The sequence below is a fragment of the Ascaphus truei genome, chromosome 4 (genome assembly GCF_040206685.1).
Source record: "Ascaphus truei isolate aAscTru1 chromosome 4, aAscTru1.hap1, whole genome shotgun sequence".
NCBI lineage: Eukaryota > Metazoa > Chordata > Amphibia > Anura > Ascaphidae > Ascaphus > Ascaphus truei.
This window is the reverse complement of record NC_134486.1, coordinates 362,819,165-362,840,195: the sequence shown is the minus strand read 5'-3', so window position 1 is coordinate 362,840,195 and position 21,031 is coordinate 362,819,165.

Below are 21,031 nucleotides of genomic sequence, written 5' to 3'. Positions count from 1 at the left end.
TCACTCTCCCCCCCCCACATACACACTCCCCCCCCCCACATACACACACTCCCCCACCCCCCACATACACACTCTCCCCCCCCCCCACATACACACACTCCCCCACCCCCCACATACACACACTCCCCCACCCCCCACATACACACTCCCCCACCCCCACATACACCCCCCCCCCACATACACACACTCTCCCCCCACATACACACACTCCCCCCCCCACATACACACACTCCCCCCCCACATACACACTCCCCCACCCCCCACATATACACACTCCCCCCCCACATACACACACTCCCCCACCCCCCACATACACACACTCCCCCACCCCCCACATACACACACTCCCCCACCCCCCACATACACACTCCCCCACCCCCACATACACACACTCCCCCCCCACATACACACACTCCCCCCCCACATACACACACTCCCCCCCCCACATACACACACTCCCCCCCCCACATACACACACTACCCCCCCACATAGACACCCCCCCCCCCACACACACACACTCCCCCCCCCACATACACACACTCCCACACACACACTCCCCCCCACACCCCACACAAAGCGGAGAACAGCGACGGACAAATGGATGCGGGGGGGGGGGGCGGGGGACAGAAGAAAGGCCTGCTTTTTGAGCCTCGCGATCGCGCACCACCACTGACCGCCCCCACGCCCATCTTCCGCAACATGCGGATCGGGGGCAAAGGGAGCGCCAAGGGTACAAGGGGGGGGGATGCAGAAAGCGGGTGAGCGGCAAGGGGGGGTGGGCAGAAAGGGGGTGAGCGGCAAGCGGGGTGAGCGCCAAAAGGGGTGAGCGGCAAGGGGGGTCAGTGGCAAGGGGGGTCAGCGGCAAGGGGGGTGAGCGGCAAGGGGGGTGAGCGCCAAAGGGGGTCAGCGGCAAGGGGGGTCAGCGGCAAAGGGGGTGAGTGACAAGGGGGGTCAGCGGCAAGGGGGGTGAGCGGCAAGGGGGGTGAGCGCCAAAGGGGGTCAGCGGCAAGGGGGGTCAGTGGCAAGGGGGGTCAGCGGCAAAAGGGGTCAGCGGCAAGGGGGGGTTAGCGGCAAGGGGGGTCAGCAGGCAAAGGGGGTCAGCAGCAAGGGGGGGTGAGCGCCTCTACCCCGGGTCCCTGTGGCTGCCCGCCCGGCGGGGGACATCGCGCAGCAGGCAGAGGAGCGGGAAGGCAGAGACACACTCACCGTGTGCTCTGCACAAAGCGGAAGCCCCGCCCCCAGCCTCCTCTGACCTGCCTGCGACCAATCCCCTGCATCCCGGCCGGCATTCTAAGTCCCGCCTCCTTCATTCAAACCCATGCGGCCCTTCATCCAATCACCTGGCAGCATTCACTCACACAGAGAATACTTACCAGCTGCCGCATCCTCCTCACCGCCGCCGTAACCGGGAAACACTGGGTGGGCCGCACAGATACTCGGTGTGGGCCGCATGCGGCCTGCGGGCCGCGAGTTTGACATGCCTGATTTAAAGGCAAGACAGGAAAGGTGAACTTTGCGCCTAGACTCGAGTGATGACCAATCTAGTTCTTTGAGCATTTCGCAGTGATGTGTGTTATAGTTGCATTGGAGAACCAAACGACAAATTGAATTGTAGAGGGTGTCAAGTTTGCTAAGGTGGGTTTGAGGTGCCGAGCCATATACTATGTCTCCATAGTCAATAATTGGCATTATAATAATAATAATAATTGGCTGTGCGATACGCTTTCTGACCAGGAGACTTAGGGAGGATTTGTTCCTGTAAAGTACCCCTAGTTTGGCATAGGTCTTGGTTGTCAGGGTATCAATGTGCATCCCGAATGTTAAGTGGGAGTCAAACCATAAGCCCAGGTATTTAAAACTAGTGACAGGGGTTAGGGTGGTGGTAGCGTTGGTTCTAATCTGGAGCTCAGTCGCTGGAAGCTTTAAAAATTTAGTCTTGGTCCCAAATACCATTGTTACAGTCTTGTCAGTGTTTAAAAACAGTTTTTTTGGGAAATCCAGTTTTCGAGTCTCAAAAAGTCAGACAGAAGTATGTGTTGAAGGTCAGAGAGGCTATGGCTGTGTGCATATAGGATTGTGTAATCTGTATACATGTGTATTAAGGCTTCCTTACAAGCTGTGGGAAGATCATTAATGAACACTGAGAAGAGTAGGGGCCCCAGAACAGAGCCTTGCCACAGGTGATATCCAGGGGGTTGGATTTAGAGCCTGAGATGGACACATGTTGGGATCTACCTGATAGGTAGGACTGAAACCAGTTTAAAGCATGCTTCCCTATTCCAGAGCTCTGGAGTTTGTTAAGCAGGATAGCATGATCTACTGTATCAAAAGCCTTTGCAAAATCTAGGAATACTGCACCAGTGAGTTGTCCTCGTTCCATTCCACACTGGATTTCATTGCAAACTTTTAGCAGGGTAGTTACGGTGGAGCGTTTGGGACGAAAGCCAGATTGGAATTGGCTAGGGAAATTAGAATTTAGAAATTAGAACTTTGTGCCGCGGCATTAAAAATCTATGTCCAGTCCTCATCGTCTAATGTCCTGTCTAGGTCGGATTCCCATTGCGTCATATATTTTAGCTTCTGTTTATAGCCGCTACTGGAACTGATTACTCCTCTATACAATCTAGATGTTAGTCCCGGCGTTTCGATGCACCGTATGCAGAGCGTTTCAAAATTCGTCAGCTGTGGACGTGATGTGTGTTTCGTAAAAATGCCCGGATTTGGAAGTATCTAAAAAATTCTGTGTTGGGAATGTCTGTTTCTGACTTGATCTGTTCAAATGTTTTGATGGTAGTTCTACCCTCCAAATCCCTTAGCCTCCTCACCCCCTTTTGTTTCTGAGTTTCGAAGCCCCTGCTACAGTATCTAGCCCCGGAGCAAATTCTGGGTTACCATATAAGGGGATCATCAGGGAATGCCTAGAGGTCAACGAGCATCTAAATTTAGTGGCCTCCCAGACCACGAGTGAGTTGAGCATTGAGGACAGAGGCTTAACTATTTCTTTGAGCGTAGATTTAGTGTACCAAATCAGGTCGCAGTGTTTGATCGGGGTGCATAGATCGCTCTCCAAAGCCACCCATCTTCATATCTCTGGGTTCATATGCCATTGAATAATTTGGTTTAATTGAGGAGCTCTATAGTATGAGATCAGGCAAGGTACCGCTAACCCACCCGCTTCCTTATGTCTCTGCATTATTCTCGCTTTAACTCTTGGCCTTTTATTCCTCCAGATAAATCTAGAGATTTGAGATTGCATGGCTACAATGTCTCCCTCGGCCACCGGAATCGGCAGAGTCTGAAACAGGTATTATAGGCGAGGTAGAAGGTTCATCTTAACGCTATAAATTCTTCCAATCCATGAGATCCCATATGAGGACCACTCCCTCAACTCCTCCTTCAGGGATTGCAAAATTGTCGGGTAATTTGCCTTGTAGAGTGATTTCCCCTCTTTTGTGATATTTACCCATAAATACTTTATAGCTCTGGGTTGCCAATTGAAATTGACGTTAATCTCCATTAACTTCACCACGTCTTTTGGGATATTTAAGCTGAGTGCTTCTGATTTGGTCTGATTAATCTTGAACACTTGTATTGTGAAAATTAGTGAAAAAAGGTGCAAACAACTTCAAAGTGATAACAAATTAATCAAGTGTATAAAATAATATATAAAATAATAAATGTGAAAAAGTGATAAGTGCAATTTCAATAAGTGCAAATATAATAAAATAACCCAGCTCAAACCCTCTGGTGGGACCTGTTTCACGGGTTCCAAGAAGTATGACAGATTTCAAACAATCCAGGAGGAGCATATATGTAATAAAGAGAAAAATACACAATTTAAGTGCAGATGTATGAACAATGAGGTCTAATATATGATGTAATCTTGGCTCGGATGTTCAGCCTACTCACAAGATGTAGATGAATAGAGTGCAATTAGCAGATAGGGCTGCTACCCGTGTGGAATAAATGCAGTTTATGTGACAAATGCTTATTTTAATCTTACACATTGTAAGTGCGCACTTTTATATCGTTTTTTATAACGTTTATATGTATCAGCCTGATCGCGCTATGTAGTGCTTTCTCATCTCTTAGCCCTATCTGCTAATTGCACTCTATTCATCTACATCTTGTGAGTAGACTGAACATCCGAGCCAAGATTACATCATATATTAGACCTCATTGTTCATACATCTGCACTTAAATTGTGTATTTTTCTCTTTATCCCATATATGCTCCTCCTGGATTGTTTGAAATTTGTAATCTTGAACCCTGACACTCTATTGAATTTTTCCAATGGGTCAAATAGGTTAGGTAGTGACGTGAGAGTCCTTGACAGTGTCAAAATTACATCATCAGCGTACAATGCCGCTTTATGGGATTGTGACTGAATTTGAATTCCTGAAATATCGTGATTACGTCTGATCTGGGCTGCCAGTGGCTCAATTCATAAGGCGAACAACAAGGGCGATAGCGGGCAGCCTTGTCTTGTGCCACTTTAAATTTGGAACAGCTCTGAGGGAAAGCCTTGATGTATAACTCTCGCCTTTGACTTTGTATATAGTGCTTTGAGTGCCCGTAAGGTTATGCACCCGAACCCAAACGCTCCCAGCGTAGCCTCTAGATATGGCCAGTCTGTTCTATAGAAGGCTTTCTCCTCATCTAAACTTAATATAATCCCTGGGATCTTGTTGGTGTTAATATAATCAATTACATCTATAATTCTCCTAGTGTTGTTGGCAGCTTGTCGATTTTTAATAAATCCAACTTGATCCGGGTGAATTAGCCTGGGTAGAATAGAACTCAATCTATTGGCCAATAATTTGAAGTAGATTTTAAAATCTGAATTAATCAGTGATATTGGCCTATAATTTTGACAAATTTTGGGGTCCTTGCCTTTTTTATGAATTAACGAGATAGATGCCTTGAGCATCTGGTCCGGGAATGTTGTCTGCTCTAGTGCTGAATTGAACATCCTTAATAAGTGAGGGGCCAAAATCCCTATAAATTTTTGTAATATAAATTAGAAAATCCGTCTGGGCCTGGGGCTTCAGAGGGTTTTAGATTTTCCACCACCTCTACCAGCTCTTCCTTTTTGAAGTTTTTCTGCAAAGACTCTCTTCCAGCCTATTCAGCCTAGGCAAGGCCGAGTCTACTAGAAACTTTTCTAGCGCTTTACTCGTGTTTGTGTTATGAATCACTTTCTCCCCGTTATATAATGTTTCATAATAGTTTTTAAACTCTTCTACTACAGTATACTTTTGGGGTTAGAAGTTACAGCCCCTTTCTGTGTCCGAATGGAGTGGATATTATAATTTGGTTGTCTATTGCGGAGCTTGTTGGCTAGCATGGTATCTTTCACCAACTCAAGGTTTTCTCAGCCTGGGAGGTGAGAAGCAGATTTATTTATTTATTTATTTATAAAATATTTTACCAGGATGTAATACATTGAGAGTTACCTCTCGTTTTCAAGTATGTCCTGGGCACAGAGTAAAACAAATAATACATGGTTACAAATACAGTTACATAAATGAACAAGGTATACATTATATACAAGACATTGCATGCACAGTTAAAGAAAATATATGTATATATTATGAGCGTATGAAACAGTTACAGACCAGATTAAAGTGTGAGACAGCCTTAGATTTGAAAGAACTTAAGCTGGTGGTGGATATGAGAGTCTCTGGTAGTTTGTTCCAGTTTTGGGGTGCACGGAAGGAGAAGGAGGAACGTCCGGATACTTTGTTGAACCTTGGGACCATGAATAGTCTTTTGGAGTCTGATCTCAGGTGATAGGTGCTGCATGTGGTAGGGGTGAGGAGCTTGTTCAGGTAGCTGGGTAGCTTGCCAGAAAATATTTGAGGGTGAGACAGGAAAGGTGAACTTTGCGCCTAGACTCTAGTGATGACCAATCTAGTTCTTTGAGCAGTTAATTACAAGCTTGTCACGGTAGCTTATGACAGGCTGTAATTTACACCAAAACTATATATAAATATATAAATATATATATATATACCTGGGTTTGATTAAGTTCAATTCTTACATCTTTCAACTCCCGGAGGGTATCTTCTCTACCATTTCTGCTATGTTGGTTAGAGATCTCGTGGAGCCGTACTGATTTATTTTTGCGTCCCTTCTTTTCTTTCTGCCAGCCGCTATATTTATAAGGATCCCACTGACGGTGGCCTTGTGAGCCTCCCACAGCGTTGTGTGAAGCCCACACTATCTTTATTAATTCTGAAGAATTATAATAACTCTTCGCTAACCAATTTTGCTATCTCGGGGATCTTAATTAATGATTCATTAAGTTTCCAATTTGCTCCAGGGCTATCTAGTTTCAATTGGGAGCACAATAGCTTTATAGGTGCATGATCTGACCATGAAATATCATGGATCCTCAAATAGGCGATCTGTGGAACCAGTCTGTTAGATACAGAGAAGTAATCAATCCTACTGTAACTGTCGTGTGGGTGTGAGAAGAACGTGAAGCCCCTCTCCAGGGTGTTGCTCCCTCAATATTTCAACCAATTGTCTTTCTTTCACCCCTTTGAGAAGAGTCGTCACGCCTGTGTTCCTTCTTGAAGTCTTGTCTAATGTCTGGCAGACAACTTTACTAAAGTCTCACCCTAAAATCAACATCCCCTCGGCTACTCTGTTTAGCACTGTGAAAAAAGAGATAAAGATCTGTGGCTCATTCTCACATGGTGCGTAAACATTTGCTAATGTAATTTTGCAACCATGGATCATGACGACCATTATGAGATATCGTCCCTCTGACTCTTTCTATTTTTTCTAATTTAAAGGGGATCTTGTTGCGGATCAATGTGGCGAGTTTCTTGGAGAAACACTATGTCTTATCTAATTTTTTTATATTCCGAGAAGGCAATCCCCTGTTTATGCGGACTATTGAAGCCCTCGACGTTATGTGACAAGAAATTTACTGCCATGTGTATATGTTATAAGGTTCGCTTACCCAGTGCCTGACATCTAACAGTTCCTAGAATCTCCATGACTTCTATTGGGGCCCGAGCTTTCAGCCGAGCTGCTCCCACTCTTTGGAACTCTCTGCCTCATACAGTTGGAGAGGCCTCTCCTGGGAAATCTTTAAAAACAGACAATACCTACCTCTTTATTCTGTTTATCCTATACTGTATGTTGTATTTATTTTTGTATTTTTCTTGCAACTGAGATGCACTTTGAGTCCCACTGTGAGAAAAGTACCATATAAATTAAGTTAATATTAAGTTATTATGGTTCTGCCAGATAAAAAGGTATTTAAAGGGCAAAAAAGAGGTACAGTACCAAAAGACGGATACTGTATGAACTCCACAAACAGGGCACTCAATGGGTTAATGCTAGACCAATAATGATTTATTGTGAGGTCAAAATTAACACCAGGTGAAAAAAAAGGTATTGCCAGTTGGTTGTTTTGCAACATTCAGCATATAATTAAAAATATTATCGTTATCCGTGTGACAGAGTCAGATTTAATGAGCACAAAGAAGAAACCAGTGCAAAGATTTCCCTGTGCTATCAATGTAAATATACATCTGTGTACAAAAATATATCATTATAATAATACTGTAATAATAAAGTTACAGTCCTAGAAAGGTGAAACTACACTGAAAAAACACTTTCCAAGGGGTCTCTTTGTAGTATTCAAAAGGACTCAGGAGTGCTGCTTCCTTCAGGATGCAGAAAATAATCAATTATGCTACAGCAGCGTTACACAATCTTTTCTATTCACGCCCCCCCCCCTCCTGCTTCCCTCCCTGCTCGCGGGTCCCCCTCTTACCTTCTCTTCAGCTCCCGGCATCAAAAGACGCTGCGGGGTCACGTGATGTCACAGTGCCATGCCAACGCGATGTCACATGACCCCGCGTCGTCATTGGACGCTGCGTTGCCATGACGACGCGTCGCCCAAGAGAAGATAAGTAAAGTTGCAGAAGCCTCACGCGATCCTCCGGCATTAATTTAAATGCCTTGGGGGAAGAGCGCGGGGCCCCTGCAACCGCCCGCGCCCCCCCCAGAATAATCTTGCGCCCTGCTGTGCTACAGTATGTCTAATCCAATGTATGTCAGGGCATTCACATTTCGGAATGTAAATATAAGCCTTTCACAATAGAATTGTAGCAGGTCTTCTTATACTGTATAGGCCAAAAATCAAAAGAAATCTGCAGCACTCTGGTAAAGTAAATACTTAGCAAGGGTTTAATGCATCAGACAAGCACAAGGGGTAAGTACAAGACAAGGGGAGCGATGTTTCGGTCACACGGAGACCACACACACACTCACTCTGACTGACTGACACACACACTGACTGACATACACACTGACTGACTGACACACACTGACACACAGTGACTGACATACACACTGACTGACTGACACACACACACACAGACACACAAGGAATTCACAGTTACTATAAATATAAAAGGGCAAATAGCTAAAACGCGTTCTAAGTCAAATTTCTTTGCGTTTTGGTACTGAAATTGTGTTTTTATTTTTAATTAAAAACATCACCATCACAAATACAATTTCTGTGACAAAAGACAAAGAAGTTTCACATAAAATGCTCTTGCTCTGCACACACAAACACTATTTTTTTTACTATGATATTTTGAGAGAGTTGACAGTGCACATAGAATTAGATAGGAGCCGTTCCAGGCATCAGCTGTTTCAACGTGTCGTTTTTACAGCTGGTGCAAAACTGCCTCTGTCGTCCTCGGTCTTGGGTTGCGCAGCCCTCAATGGCCCAGATGATGTCCTTGTCCTCTTTATGGTTGTAAGTGTTCCTGATCACCTCTTTTAAAACATCACACTTGATAATAAAAAAAAGCTGACTGTGGAGCCTAAGTAGCAGCTGTTTGTTTGAATGAGACGTTGATCGCAGGATCCCCAGTAGGAAGCTCATCATAGAACTTGAGTACACCATGGTTGTAAGCAGGAGTAGGTGATTTATACAGTACTCTGTACTGTAGTTCTAATTACTTAAATGAGCTTACATTATACACGGCAGCTGCTGTGGCCTTGTGGATGATAGGCCCATAGTTCATCATACTCTAAAATATGATCCCATCAAAAAAACATTATGCCAGTTTTCGGTTAAGAATATACAATAAGGAGGAAATGAGCATACAGTATGGTGAATAGGTGAGGTCTTTCAATGGCTTCAGGATTTGGTTTGCAGGGTGTAGTCTGAGGTCACAGGATTAATGTGTTCTTCCTGATTCTGCAGAAATGTAAATTTAGGTTTGGCGTGAGGGTGAACAGGTTCTAATTTAAGGGTATTGGGTGGAGAGGCTGAGTTTGGGTGGAGGAGCGTAGATAGCAGCTGAGAAAGGGCAAGAACAGGTATAACCCTTAACATACTCAAGTAAGCAATCAATATGATAAATGCATGTTCCTTCCCAGGGTGTGTGTGTCTGGGTTATAGGGACCTTCACTGGGAAACAGAAAGATTGTTCCTTGGTACAGACTATTAAGACATACTGTATGGGTTATGTGTACTGTGTAAGGCCGCGGCCCCAGTACCTTGTGTTCAAGCACCGCCCCCTCCAGTCAGTCCGGTCCCAGTTATTACCTTGTATTACCAGGTTTTCAGCGAGACAGTGAAATTGAGCTTACGGTTTGCAACGGAGTCGTAGCCACGCCCCCGCCGGCGGTTCAGCCAATAAGGGCGAACCAGCCGCGTGAGGTCATGACCACGCCCCTGCAAAACCCCCACCACGCTCTCTCCCGTCGCAATCTCTCCTCCCAGGACCGCAGTGAAGCGCTGTGCATGGCCCCCCCCCCGCCGGGCGCGCGTGCGTATCAGTGCTGACTGGGACCGCAGTGTTGCTCTATCGGGAAACCCCCTTCAAATCTGTCCACTGTTTTTCCATAAGCCAATGCAAATCAATAAAGACTATGGCATATCCCACATTTTCTTATCAAATTCCCCTGAATGGAGTTTTCATATGTTGACCATTAAATAATGGATGCACAGCAATAGAGATACATTTAAAACATGTATCATAGGAACACACTTACAGTATGTGGTGTTGCAGAAATGCATCTGTGATTTGGATCTTTAATACTTTAACACTGACCATTTTTACTTTCATAATCTAAATTTCTCCTTTTGCTTCTGTAAGGATGTGGTAGGAACCTCATATGTGTGTTCAGTTGGTGCTTGACTCTGTTCAGTGAGAGGCCTGTGGAGTGTCTGCAACAGTGTTGCAGTGTGTCAGAGCAGAGTCAGACAGGCAGTGGCTGATGCAATAGCTGTGTGTCTGTGCAGATTAAGGCAGAGAGGCTCCATGGAGAAACTACAACTCCCATGAGCTCCTGGGCAGTCACCTGATGTAAAGAACCAATCAGAAGGCTAGGATGACGGGAGCAGGAAAGGGAAGCGTGGGGGAGAGACCACGCTAGTCAGAGGAGATCTGGACGGAGCTGAAGGAGGTAGTATGAGTGCAGGGGGTCCGTGACCCGCCTTCATAGGCCAGCTATCCCCTCAGGCCCATAGGAGCATCTCCTGAGTCACAGTAGGCTGCTGTACTGCAGGGACGCCCTGTAGTGGAAGTGATTGTCACCCTACTATACATTAGTTAGGGACAAAGCACAGAGTTGCGGCCGGTTGCAGTCATCTGGGATCAGACGGCTGGACACCGCGACATCTGGAGGTCAAGGGTCGGAGGCATCGGATCCTTTGTGAAGAGGTACCGGTCACCGCCGTGACCGGAAGGTATATTGTAACAACAAGTGCACCAACACCGGTCATCAGGCGCTGATCCCGCCTTAGTCTAAACTCTTTAGGGACACTAGCGAGTGGCTAGAGGACTGAGCCTATACCACGTAATACAATACAAGGACAATACTCTATAAGAGCGTGGCTGAGCCACTATTGTACAGGACAATATTCCCTAGAGGTGTGGCCGAGCCACTATAGTATAAGAACCGTAGCAGTTATAACGGTGTTAGGTATTGCTGCCAAGACTAGCATTATAGTATAAGAATATGTTATGTGTGATGTCATATAGAGTATAAGGTATGATTGCATAGTAAAACGTGGTTGCACGCACTGTGGTGGTATGTTTCTTGCCCAGGGGAATCTTGCATAACGGGGATCCTGGGTAAGTGGAGGCGTTGCGCTAGAATAGTTACCCCAGGCTCCCAGCTAGTGGAGGCTCAGATCTTCTGGAGCCGCAGGTTGTGTACAGTGACCAGTAGTCCCTTTGGGAGGCATCAGAAAAAGGGCTACACTTCTATTATGAAAAAAAGCCACATCCATGTATCGCCTCTTCTCTCTTCTGTGACTGCACTTGAAATGTCGTCATACAGTATTGATCTTTGGACATTCCAAACAGACTGATCACGAGAGCTGCACCAGGTGATAGTGAGAGCATGTTAAATAAAGCTGGCCATTGATACAGTAATATACCACTCTCAAAGCGGTTTAGGACATTTGGTCGTGGCCATTTTGCCACGACTCACCCCACTGCCAAAACCTGCTGCCAAGGTAAGTGATTAAACCCCCTACCCCAAGCCTAGAAACCTCTACCCTAAAATCCCTTACCCAAAAATACCCTACCCTCACCGCAAAAGCCCTTTAAATTAACCCCTGCTTAATACCCTAAGCACTAACAACCCTTAACTTAACCTCCTACTCTAAACAGTAATAAAACTTACCTTAGAAGTAGCCGGCGGCGGGGATTCCAGCTGCGGATTGGCTGCAGTGGGGGGTCCCTCTACAGCCAAACGCCGGCGATGATCTGGTCATGGCAAAATGGCCACGACCAAATGTCCCATTCCATCTCCAAGTGCACTCAGTGTGACAGTACTGTACTGCTTAGGCATACTGCTAATAAACACAACCAAATGGTTTTGTAATAAATCAGATGCAGGGTCAGATCCTTAGGGAGTACTTGAATACATAATCAGAGATGGCTTTCTAATTGAATGTGACCTAGAAGAGTTATCACTGTTAAAACCTATAACAGAGCTTTTACATAGTATGAAATGATGGTGCTGGTGAGTTTTTACGCTCTCAGAAATGGATAATTAGTATACAGTACAACTGCCTCCATCTTTCCAATTCCGTATATTAAAATGGAAAAAGGAAAACACAACTGCACGCACTCAAAAATACTTCTGTCCCAAAATAAGGAGGATATTAACCTTTATTAACCTTTTAGTACTGTCCTTAGTAATATTCCAGGTACGTAATTCAACAATGCAGCAAGGTTCACCTAAGTGGGAAGAAAGTGACTGTTGAAACGTAACAAAAATGGTGGAAATCTCTCAATACATTCTCACATTCTCTGTGTAATGAACTGGGACACTATCGCACAGCTTTACGTTTAACTTATGCGCTCAGATTCATCAGGGCTTGCCAATGGTAACTTTTAGTAATTATTAAGACAATGTATAAAGACATGCTTACATGGGCCTATGTGAAGCTGCTTCTCCATAGTGGAGAACATTTTATACCCATTTATTCTAATAGAGCTGACCTCTTCCCAAATTCACAGTATATTGAATAAGAGTCACAGTATATTGAATAAGAGTCAGTGTTCTCAGGCTGCTTACTCAAGGCAGGTAGATTAGGAATCCCACATCCCTTGACCTGTTTGGCAATAGGAAACCTCTCTTATCAGCCCTTATTAGTAATTGTTACAGGGATTAGTCAGTCGTACAGGTACAGTTCAAGTTGCAGCTTGCAAGCTTGGCTAATAGCTCAAAATTCAAGCATGTCCCAGTTTTGTGTTGAAGCATTTCCAGTGCAGTTCAACTTGCTCATCATAAATGTAGGTGAGCTGTCAGGTGAGTGGCACAGCTGTCACAAGGTTTAATAAATCCTCAGGGTTATGATAGCATGGTCCATACTTGCGTCTGGAAGATGTGTGGGAACTGACTCAGAAAGGTTAGAAATATCCAGTCTGGAATGAATCAGACAGGGCTTCATTATTCACAACAAAAACACAATATTTTCTCCCTTCTCTCTTTGAAGTAACTTTAGGGAAATACTCTAATAACAAAAATGTATTATATATATATATATATATATATATATATATATATATATATAGTCATGGTATGGAGATTTGCACTCACGGTTTGGTTAGGAGGCAGATACTTGTCCCATATGTAGCATATAGACGTGTGGTAACCAGGGGATCCTGATGACCAAAGAAGACAGCACACTGCAAAGTTGATGTCAAAAAAGTGTATTATGAAACACAGGGCCGCTTCGGTCCTCACAATGGGACCTTCCTCGGCAGTGCGCTGCCCTGAGGAAGGTCCCGTTGTGAGGACCGAAACGTTGGCGGCCCTGTGTTTCATAAAACACTTTTTTGACATCAACTTTGCAGTGTGTTGTCTTCTTTGGTCATCAGGATCCCCTGGTTACCACACGTCATATATATATATATATATATATATATATATATATATATATATAGCGCACTTTCCCCCACCCCCTGGGAGATAGGAGACTACGGTGTGTGTGGTGCGTTACCTGTGGCTCACAGGAGGCCTGAACCTCCATCGCTGGGAGCCTGGGGTGTACCTGATTCGATTGGTGACAGCGCCTCCACCTGCGTAGGATCCTAACTATGTGGGATAACCTCGTGCAGGACCATATATGTACAATAAACACTGATGTACAGTGGCGACACACTTTATTCTCGCTCGGCTAGTCCCGCGAATTCGGGTATACTCGGGTGTATTGAGGTTAGTGATCGTTTTCTGCCAGAGTGTATAGCGTTATTCTCCCGGCAGGGATTGAAGCATTTTATTCCGGCTGGCTGCAATACTGCAATGCCGTGTAAAAACACATGAGGGCGCATGCGAGCTGTTCTCTTTGAAGCCGTCCCCTATAATGAATTGTAATGCAGTATATATACTGTATATATATATATACTGTATAACAACAGCCCCTATAACCCCTAACATACAGTACTGTACACATACAGTACAGTACTGTATACTGTATGCACATACATAAATGATACAGTACTATGGGCCGGCGGAGGCGAGATGTGTTTGCAGCAGAGAGAGATCCGCTGCTCTCTCTCAGCGCAAACATCGGCACATTAAAAATTATTTAAAATGCATTTTTATTTATAGTGTAGATGTGCAGGGGGTCTCGGGAGCTGAACCGCACTGGTTTCAGGTCGGGGGACCCCCTGCTCCCCGAGATACAGATCCCTTTATGTGGTGCCGGTATCCGCGGCCTGTAACCCAAGCAGAGGGATACCGGCACCCACTAAAGGGGCCTGTATCTCGGGGAGCAGGGGATCCCCAGACCTAAAACCAGTGCGGTTCAGCTCCGGAGACCCTCTGCACATGTACAATATAAATAAAACACATATATAAATAAACACTCGTTCTTTACCTTAGCGGCTATGTGCTATGGTAACGAAGCAGCATTTCTGTATTTTAATAATATTGTACAGTGAGCAGGGGGTTCCCTGAGCCAGAAATCTAAACTCAGGGGGCCCCCTGCTCCTGCTCAATATTATTAAAAATACAGAAATGCTGCTTCATTACCATAGCGGATAGCCGCTAAGGCAATGAAGGGGTTAACTCACCGTGCCCGCTTTATTGTGGGTAGCGGGGGGTACAGTATTTGGCCCTTGGTGTGAGTTTAGGGCTTGCGGGGGGGTTGCGGGTGCACTTAACCCCTTCACGGCCGTAGCAGTTAATACCGCTACGGTCATGAAGGGGTTAAGCCCTCCCGCTACCCCCCGCAAGCCCTAAACAGCCACCGTTGGGGCTAATACCCCCTTCGCCCACCCCCGCTACCCACAATAAAAAAAAACTCACACACAGCAGCCGGCAAAAAATAAATAAATAAATCTAAATAAATAAATAAATGACTATAAATAAATACATTTGAAATACATTTTTATTTATAGTGTAGATGTGCAGGGGGTCTCGGGAGCTGAACCGCACTGGTTTCAGGTCAGGGGACCCCCTGCCCCCCGAGATACAGACCCCTTTATGAGGTGCTGGTATACCTCTGCGTTAAAGGCCCCGATCACGTGATCGCGGCCTGTAAACCAAGCAGAGCATTGGGATACCGGCACCCCCTAAAGGGGCCTGTATCTCGGGGAGCAGAGGGTCCCCAGACCTAAAACCAGTGCGGTTCAGCTCCGGAGACCCTCTGCACATGTACAGTATAAATAAAACACATGTATAAATAAACACTCGTTCTTTATCTTAGCGGCTATGTGCTATGGTAACGAAGCAGCATTTCTGTATTTTAATAATATTGTACAGTGAGCAGGGGGTTCCCTGAGCCAGAAATCTAAACTCAGGGGGCCCCCTGCTCCTGCTCAATATTATTAAAAATACAGAAATGCTGCTTCATTACCATAGCGGATAGCCGCTAAGGCAATGAAGGGGTTAACTCACCGCGCCCGCTTTATTGTGGGTAGCGGGGGGTACAGTATTAGGCCCTTGGTGTGAGTTTAGGGCTTGCGGGGGGGTTGCGGGTGCACTTAACCCCTTCACGGCCGTAGCAGTTAATACCGCTACGGTCATGAATGGGGTTAAGCCCTCCCCTACAGTATTCTCTCTTTTAAACTTCCCTGCCTTCAATGTAATCTACTGTACTGTATGTAAAAACCCCTCCCCTATTCTCTCTCTTTTAAACTTCCCTGCCTTCACTGTAATCTATGTAAAAAACCCTCCCCTATTCTCTCTCTTTTAAACTTCCCTGCCTTCACTGTAATCTATGTAAAACCCCCTCCCCTATTCTCTCTCTTTTAAACTTCCCTGCCTTCACTGTAATCTATGTAAAAACCCCTCCCCTATTCTCTCTCTTTTAAACTTCCCTGCCTTCACTGTAATCTATGTAAAAAACCCTCCCCTATTCTCTCTCTTTTAAACTTCCCTGCCTTCACTGTAATCTATGTAAAACCCCCTCCCCTATTCTCTCTCTTTTAAACTTCCCTGCCTTCATTGTAATCTATCTATGTAATCTATGTAAAAACCCCTCCCCTATTCTCTCCTATTGTGTGCGTTAAGCTTCCCTGCAATCTATGTAAAAAAAACCTCCCCCTATTGTGTGTTAAATCTCCCTGGCCTGTGTTTCTGAGTGCAGTGTACTGTATGTAAATGTGGGGAGGGGGAAGGGGTTTATAAATGTGAGTTTATAAATAAAATAAAGAATATTATTTCTAGGGGCCCTAGAACAGAAGTTCCCACGCCAATTGCGCGCTCATTGCTCTTTTTTTACAATGTTGCTGGTCTTGCGGCTTTGCAGTCTGGCAGCAAAAAGCAGTTTGTAGTACTGAGTGTGAGATAAATTAACCAGTTCTTTTATTGCTGAAGTCGCCACAAAAAACTTTTATTTACAAATACAGTACAATACAATGGTGAAACATTTCAAGTGAACAGCAATTTGAAAATATCAACACACAATAATACATACAGTACAGTACTGTATGATTATTTATTTATAATACAGTATTCAGCTCTGTACTGTATATGCAGTATACAGTATACTGTACTGTATTTGGGGCTTGTCTTTGGGGGTTTATTCATGCAATTATTAGGGTGACCTGTATGCCTTTGGAAATACTGTGACAGTACAGTCCCAGCTATTTCAGCCACCCCATCCCCTCCCTTAGAGTTTTAAATCCTTCCCTGGCCAAGCGTCAATGGGCTGGCTCATTCAACCCTAATCTAATCATTGTGTTGTTAATCTGCCCCTGGGCGGGCTACTGTAACAAGATTCAGCAGGAGGCCAGCGTCTGATCCCACCATCCCCCTCCAACAACCCAACCCTTAGAGGCCTGAGGCCTGCCTGCTTTGTAAAAAGATTCAGCAGGAGGCCAGCGTCTGATCCCACCATCCCCCTCCAACAACCCAACCCTTAGAGGCCTGAGGCCTGCCTGCTTTGTTAAAAGATTCAGCAGGAGGCCAGCGTCTGATCCCACCATCCCCCTCCAACAACCCAACACTTAGAGGCCTGAGGCCTGCCTGCTTTGGAAAAAGATTCACTTCTTCTAAATTAAATACAGTACATTCTCTAATACCTTTGGAATAAAAATATACAGTATATACAGTAATGTGAAATAATCCGTTCTGTGGGTCTGAGCGGGTTGAAAGTCACCACGTCCTCATACAGTACATTCTCGAATACCTTTAGAATAAAAATATATAAATATACAGTATAAATATTGTACAGTATAATGTTAAATAACCCGTCCTGTTCTTTTTTCCTTCATAACAGTATCCTCATTGTGTCTGCGGTACAGTAGTTCATTGAGAGAGGAGAGGTTTTGTGTACATCATTACTGCTGTTTATATACTGTACATTTGACTGCACAAGCAGATTTGACGGGACACAACGCCCCCCTCGGGCACCCTTTTTCCTGGAACGACAAGAAAACAAAAACTTAGTTCAGTTACTGTACTGCAGAGTACTGTATGTGCATACTGTACTGTATTATGGCAGAACTACTGTAGGTGGCGGATGCAGCTTTCTCTGTAAAGAAAAAAATGGAGCAGTTAGTAGGCAGTTACTGTAGTACTGTCAAACTACTGTATACTGGAACTACTGTATACTCTGACTAGTACTGTACTGTAACCGCTGGTGCCATGGCTATGTACTGTAACCTTATGGCTGCTGCTGCTGTCTCTGAAAAGAAAAAATCTGTGCCATACTTACCTGTATCATACTGTGCTTACAATACTACAGCACTCTACTACTTTCCTGATGCTTGCTCATTGCGCGCGATGACAATGGGCAACACTGTGGCAATATGGTCTATATATTTATTGCATCGTTCCACGGTGAGTACATCGTTCCAAAAACTCAGTATGGCTTTCAACAACTCGTCCTTTTTGGAGGGTTTCGCCACTTTACGGATATGTTCCTTCAGCTGATGCCAGACCATTTCGATCGGATTGAAGTCTGGCGATCTGTGATTGGAAAGAAAGGACAATTGGTTTAAGAGCTAAAAACAGTGGGGAACAAAAATGGGACACGGTCTACTGCACTTACTCCGCTGGCGTCTTCACCCAGTTGATGCCGGGCTCAAGGATATGCGCCGTCGACGCGGTGTGCTTGGGATCGTTGTCCTGGTAGAAGCGGTGACCATTGGGAAAGTCTCGTCTGATGTATCGCACTATCGCGGGCACAATGTTGTCTTGGAAGAAAGCTTTATTCATGATTCCTATAGCAAGAAAAGAAAAGTGCTCAATAGTACAGTACAGTGCATACGGTAAGGCAACACTAGTCAAGTACAGTGCATTAGGCGGCATTATATTTGAGAAATTGTACCTTCAAAGATGACAATGCCTCCTGGTCCACGCCTAGAGATGGCACCCCACACATGCAGCTTCACAGGGTGTTTTGGCCGCGGCTTCAAAGATATGCGGCCTTTTTTGTGGAACGCAAATCTTGCAAATCTCTCCAGCGACACAGTAGACTCATCAGTGAAGATGCAATCCTGGAAAGTCTCACCGCTGTTGATCCATGCCTGGGCCTGGAGCACTCTTTTGATTTCGTTTGCGTCCCGTATCATGGGGTACGCTCTGTAATGACAATGAATAAAAAAAATTGCGTCACAGCGCAGTACAGTTTGCAAAACAACACTTTTACTTTACAGTACCTCCTGTACTGTCCAGTACTAACCTCACACGTCCATATTTTAATCCAATTCTGCGTCTCATCTTCTTTATGCTGCTCTCGGATACAGTCAGATTGTGCTTTTCCTGCAGAGTGTTTTTAACACTTAATGCACTCCTCTCATCATTCTCCTCACATATTCTGTCCACCAGAAGAGTAGTCTCCCTACAATGCAAAGAAATTATATTGTTTTATTAATATGCAGCAATATAAAATGTATACTGTATACTGTACATGTAATGTTGTAATATACAGTAAATATAAATATACAAAAAATGTATACTGCTGTACTATAAATATAAATAGACAAAATATACAGTACTGTATACAGTACTGTTGTAATATAAATATACTATATAAATATACTGTTGTTATATCATAATAAATACACATCATATACTGTATATTCCGTTGTAAGATGAATTGCAATATACCAAAAGTGTATACTGCTGCACAAAAAATATAAATTGACCACAAATACAGTATATACTGTTGTAATATAAATATACTATATAAATATACTGTTGTTATATCATAATAAATATACATCATATATATTCCGTTGTAAGATGAATTGCAATATACCAAAAGTGTATACTGCTGCACAAAAAATATAGATGTACAGTACAGTTTTCTATATTTTTTTTTGTTAAGTTTTATAAATATACTTACGCGTTAGTTACCCTTGGTGCCTTTTTGCGGTCTCTGTTTTTTCCTTGTGCATGATAGCACATGGTGTTTGATGGCACAACGAGGCCAGAAGCAGCTAACCAGCTTTGGATATCAGCAATTCGGTTTCCGCTCGTGTACATTGCCTTAATTCTCATGCTGATATCCTTTGAAATCTTCTTAATAGGCATTGCTGCGAGTAGAAAGAAATACAAACACAAGAATGTGTATTCGATGTTTAGTCGATGTGTATTCAATGTGCAGTGAATCCACAAAATGGATGGTGTATTTATACGTTAATGACTCACATTACAGTACGCCCACTTTCAACACCTGTACCTGGCCGCCATGCATAAAAGGTCACACACTTTGCATAGTCCACCACTCCAGGATCTTTATCTGAGCTTGCCCTTGTTCAGATACTGTACTGTATTGTGCCATCTACTTCCATGGAGCATCCCCGGTTCTATGGACGCAAGAACCCTCTCACCTCTGCCGTGCCTGCAATGCTGAAAAAGCGAAAGGCAGCAGCCGTTTCCACGCCAAGGACAAAGCGACAGGCTAAGGCCAATAAAGAAAACCTTCTGCTGACCCCAAAGGCTAAGGGTTTTCCTAGACATAAACCTCATTATGTGAAGAAGGTATACGGTAATGTGCTCTCTACGCAAGACGAATGGCAGCCAACCCATCGGACCCGCAGACCACTTCCACCCATATTCTTCGACGACTCTGCTGTAGCTGTCCCGGAAATCTTCAGCCCGGCTTCTCCACCCCCATCTTGTCCGGTTCCATCCGAAGATGCTGCCGCCTCTGAAATCCACGGGTCACCGTCTCCTTTGCTCTTGGACGACTCTGCTTCTCGCCCGGAAATCCAACGGTCACCTTCTCCATCCCTCTTTGACGACGCTGCCGCTTCTCCTGTACCGGGTATCCCCAGGCCACCTCCTGCACTCTCCATCGCTGCCGCTTCTCCTGTACCGGGTATCCCCAGGCCACCTCCTCCACTCTCCATCGATGCCGCTTCTCTCCATGCAACCCCCATCTCATCCTCCGTTGCACCCATCCCCCCAGATCTCCAGATGCCATGCACAAGCAGCTCATTAGACCGGATCCTGAATGGGATAAGTGTGGATCTCCCCGGGAATTCTATTGTGCTGGCAAAGCTAGATCTGCTTCTGGAGTCGGTGCTACATGTGGACCAACGGATGGACAAGATAGAGGCTGACATAGCGGGTATACATCGTTTGCTCGGTGTTAATGCCCCTGTTTCCCCGACGCCGGAGCAGGGGGGTGACATGGATGTGATGAATGGGAGCATCGACCCCCTTCCATCACCAAGCGCACCCCCCCCACCAGAAGATGTAATGTACATGTACATTGAGGAGGACATGACAACCCTGTCAAGACCACGCCAGGAGACAACCCGGCGACCACGACCGGAGGAAAGCTTCCTCCCAGACACCCTACCATCGCCCGTCGTCTCAAGTACACCCGCTCCCAAAAGACCTCCTACACCCGCTCGCATCGAAACGGTGCCTGACATCAGCCTGCGCGATCTGACAGCGGCGCTTAGGGAGAAGTATAGGGTGATGAGTGCTGGTGTACCCCAATAGTATGCCTTGATCATTTTTAAGCACCATGTTCCCTACTCGTTGTACTGCGAGTGGGTGTTCAAAGTGAACTACGATGGGAATCGCCAAAAAAAGGCCCTTCCTGCCAATTTAAGGAAA